The sequence below is a fragment of the Pteropus alecto genome, unplaced genomic scaffold (assembly GCF_000325575.1).
Source record: "Pteropus alecto unplaced genomic scaffold, ASM32557v1 scaffold45, whole genome shotgun sequence".
NCBI classification, from domain to species: Eukaryota; Metazoa; Chordata; class Mammalia; order Chiroptera; family Pteropodidae; genus Pteropus; species Pteropus alecto.
In genome coordinates this window covers 25987385-25992037 of record NW_006442491.1, presented here as the reverse complement: position 1 = coordinate 25992037, position 4653 = coordinate 25987385, and the positions used below count along the sequence as shown (strand labels likewise).

Below are 4653 nucleotides of genomic sequence, written 5' to 3'. Positions count from 1 at the left end.
TACACATATATTCTTTCCTGTGATCTTCGTTTTGTCCTAAAATTCTGTGTTTCCACCTAGAATTGTTTTTCTTCAACTTGAAAATCTTTTAGTATTTTTTGTAGTGCAGACTTACTGGCATTACATTCTCCAAGTTGTTTTTCCCTTGGCCTAGAAATGTCTTTATTTCACTTCAGTTTTGAAGCGTATTTTCACTGAGTTCAAAATTTCTTGGTTGGCAATTTTCTTCCCCTGTAGACTTTATTTTTATTTATTTTATTTATTTATTTATATTTTTTTTAGGCGAAGCACCCGTTGGTTGACCTAACAGATTGCAAGGACCTTGTCAGCTTACAATCCCTTATTTTTTTATTTATTTCTTATGCCTACAGCACCTGTTCTGACTAGGTGGTCTCCAATCCAAATACTAACCAGGTCCAACCCTGCTTAGCTTCTGAGATGAGATGGGATCGGGCTTGTTCAGGGTGGCATGGCCGTAGCCCTGTAGACTTAAAAGATTCCATTTTAGTCTTCTATCTTCTTTCTCATGAGAAGCAGGCTGTTTATTCTAATTGTTGTTTCTCTGAATTATGTCTTTTTTCTTCTGCCTGCTTTTAAAAATTTATTTTTGTTTATTTTTTTTTTTTTAAATAATTCGTGTCTAAGATGTGGTATTCTTTATTCAGTGTATTTACTAGCCGAGTCTCTTAAATCTGCATATCTTTCATAAAGTTTTTAAAAAATTTTAACTATAGTCTCTTCAAATGTCTTTTTCTCCCCCTCATTCCTCTGGGACTCAAATTACTTTTGTATTAGACCAATTTGGTATGTCTTTGATTTCCTATGGTTTTGCTGTGATGTGTCTTGGTGTAGATTTATTTGGTATCTTCAACCTATGACTAGATGTCTTTCTTAAGTTCTAGAAAATTCTCAGATGTTATCTTTTCAAATATTGCTTCTGACTCATTCTCTTTTTCCTTCTGTGACTCCAATGAAAATGTATGTTAAACCTCTGTCTCTTACCTTCTATATTTCTATCTCTTTGTCTCTCCATACTTCATTCAGGGAGTTTTCATCTTACCTGTAATGTTAGTGATTATTTGCATGCTTCCACCTTTTGGCTATTGTGAATAATGCTGCCTGTGAACATGGGTCTACAAATGTCTGTTCGAGTTCCTGCTTTTAATTATTTTGCATATGTACCCAGAACTAGAATTGCTAGGTCATTTGGTAAATCTATATATATTTTTTGCATTTTTCCATTTTTATTTAAATTTATTGGGGTAACATTGGTTAATGTTTTATAAGTTTCAGATATATAATTCTATAATACATCATCTGTATTCTCCATTGAGTGCTCACCACCCAAAGGCTAGTCTCCTTCCATCACCATATATTTGACCTATTTACCCTCTTCATCTTCCCCTTCCCCCTCTCTCCCCTGGTAACCATACTGTTATCTGTGTCTGTGAGTTTGTTTTGTTTGAATGTTTACTTTCTTGAGGAACCATCATACTCTTTCCCACAGCAGCTGCATTATTTTACATTTCCACTAATAGAGCACAAGGGTTCCAATTTCCCTATGACTGTATTCAACACCTGTTATTTTCTTTTTCTCTTTTTCTTTCTTTCTTTCTTTCTTTCTTTCTTTCTTTCTTTCTTTCTTTCTTTCTTTCTTTCTTTCTTTCTTTCTTTCTTTCTTTCTTTTTCTTTTTCTTTTGTATAATAAGCATTCTAATGGTTGTGAAGAATTATCTCATGATTTTGATTTGTCAAAGCTTGGCTTTTATCTCCTTGAATGTAGTAAGTTTGGTGGGTTTTTTTTTTTTGGCCTATGTCTGATATTTCCTTTATTTAAGGTCCTTGTGAATCTGTTTCTTTGTTGTTTTACTGAGTTCCTCTTATAGTGTCTTATCTCCTGTGTGTCTGGCTATATTTGACTGTCCATTAGGCATTGCCACGTTTGAAGAAAATTACAGAAAAATTTTAAGGTTAAAATCATGTAAACTTTTCCCAAAGAGATTAATTTTTTTTTTTTTGCTAGCCCCTTGAGAATGCTAACAGTTCAGAATCCCTTTAATCTGTATTCAGAGCCTGTCATTATTCTAGAGCACTCAGCTGACTTGAAACCAGGCTGCATCTGAAAGGAACAGATCACTTCCAGTTCACATCTTTTCTGAGAGCTCTTCAGAACCCTTGATTAAGTAAAGTGTAAAGAGTTTTGTTGGCTGAGGGCTTAAAAGTCTCACTGAGAAATCTGGAGAAGGAGTGGGCAGTTGTTGGATTGATATTGGGTCAGGGGGCAGCTTGTTGAACCTCATTTTGTGGTTCAATGTGAGAAAAGTAGGAAGGCAGGCTAGTCCAGACTAGGGCTGGGGAAACTTAACTCACTTCAGAGACAGGCTGTCCTGGCTGAGGCCATGTGTGGCAGAGGGTCCACCATGTGGAGTACACCAGGGGAGAAGCTAGGACTCCAGAGAAGCTGAGTATATGACCAGCATTGGACTCTGCAGTCCAAGGTCTCTGTTCACCTGGGCCAGAAATAGGTTTTCTTCCTTGGGCCTGGGCCTGTGCCTTGGTCTCCTCTAGGCTGACCAGTGCCCACTTGCATGGCCTGGGTTGAGCCTTGATACTCGTGACAGCTTCATTATTGTTCTCCCTGCACTGAGTCTGAGCCCTCCAATCTTCTCCACCCAGCATGTTGTCCCTACCCAGGTCACTGCAATAAAACCCCATTGCTCTTAGGATAAGTCTCAAATTATTACCATGACCTTCAAGGCCCCATATGATCTGGCCCCTGTCCACTTCTCCAGCTTCATCTCCTCCCATTATCTGCTTCGCTGTCCATGTTCCTTCTTCCTGTTTGTTTAAATCACCATGTACTGTTGACTGCCACGGGGCCTATGCATGTGCTGTCCCTTCTACAAGAGAGCTCTCTTCTCTCTCCTACGTGTCTAATATTGTGGACTAAACGTATGTGTCCCTGACAAAATTTATATGTTGAAGCCCTAACCCCCAGTGTGGCTGTATTTGGAGTAAGGTTAAATGAGGTCATAAGGATGGGATCCTGAGTCAGTAGGATTAGTGTCCTTATAAGAAGATACCAGAGAGCTCATTCTTCCTCTCTCTCCATTCACACATATTGAGGAAAGTCTGTACATATGAGGACATAGCAAGAAGGTGGCCTCACCAGAAACCAAATTGGCTGGAACCTTGATCTTGGACTTCCAGCCTTGAAAACTGTGAGAAAATTAATTGTTGTATAAGCCCCCTGGTCTATGATAGTTATGGCAGTTCGAGTAGGCTAATACATCTAATTTAACCCAATTTTCCCTTTATATCTCAGATCTACTATTTCCTTAAACATATTCAAGCCAAAGCCTCCCACTTCTGGATCTCATGGTACCAGGCACTGAGTAAGATTTATGTTTTTGATAACTTGACTGGTGTCTGCCTTACTTATTAGACAGTAGGCTCCATGAGGGTCACTGGTTTTATTCACTGCTACATACCCAGAATCTAACAGAGGGCCAGGTATATGGTAGGTGCACAACACATACTCATTGAGAACAGGAGTGGCGGACGGGGACAGACAATGCCTTGAACTGGGAGAATGCACGCACACTCAAGCTCATCTCTGATCCAGCAAAAACTGCACATTGTGAAAACAAGATGTGACTCCAGGCCCCACCCTATGATAGGATTGAGGCTCCTGCCCGTCATGCCTGGCTCAGGTCCTAGGCTGGGCTGGCCTAGTCCTGCACATGGAGGCAGCCGAACCCCAGCTGTGAGGGCTGGCAGAAGACAGGCTCTGACGTCAAGCCTCATCCTGTTCCTTCTCTGTGCTCTGCCTGCATTGCGATGTTCATTCTTGAAAAGAAGCTGGCTTATAAATCGGGTAGAATTTTCATTTTCAGCTTCTCTTCCTGCAATTGTTCAAAGCTCAGACTCTTCCCCACCTAGGAGTCTATAGCACTGGCTACAATTCAGAGCTGTGCAGTAAACAGCCATTGTTGGAATACTTTTGGTTTCGAGTATAATAAAGAATCCAACTCAAATTAGAATCAACCATAAAGGGAATTTGTTGATTTACATAACTTTATTTGGTAGATGGATTCAGGTAAGCCTTGATCAGCACTCCAACTATTTCTCTTCAGTTCTTTCTGCCTTTCCCTAGTCCATGCATTAGCTTCATCTTTAGGCTGGCCCTCCTCATGGTCACAAAATAGCTGCCAGCAGCCAATGATTCCTTACTGACACCCAGGGAAACAATGAGGGTTATATGCAATTATTGGGATGAGGTGAATATTGGGTACTGATAGATGTAGGCTGAGGTATCCATGAAGCAGTCAATACAAGGTAAGGTTACTTCAACTGGCTTAGAGCAGTCAGGGTCCACATCCACATGTGGGAGATGGGGCCCATCCCTCTCAAATTGTCTCAATACTGTACATTAAGGAATGAGATAGACTGGATATTAGCAAGGGGCATCTGTCAGGATAAGCTAGATTTTGCTTTGGTGACAAACAAGCCCCAATCTTGTTTTCACAGCAGCAAAGGTTTATTTCTTGCTTATAGTACATATCCACTGTGGTCACCTAGGTGCATGATTCCATGTTTTCTTACTTCAAGACCCAGACTGATGGAGCATTGTCTATTATTTTTACCGAGGGA

The 4653-nt window shown here is 40.2% G+C and overlaps 1 pseudogene; it reads right to left on the bottom strand.

Annotated features, from left to right (window-relative positions):
* Positions 1-362: 362 nt before the first annotated feature.
* LOC112471319 lies at positions 363-481 on the bottom strand (annotated as a pseudogene).
* Between the last annotated feature and the right edge of the window lie 4172 nt (positions 482-4653).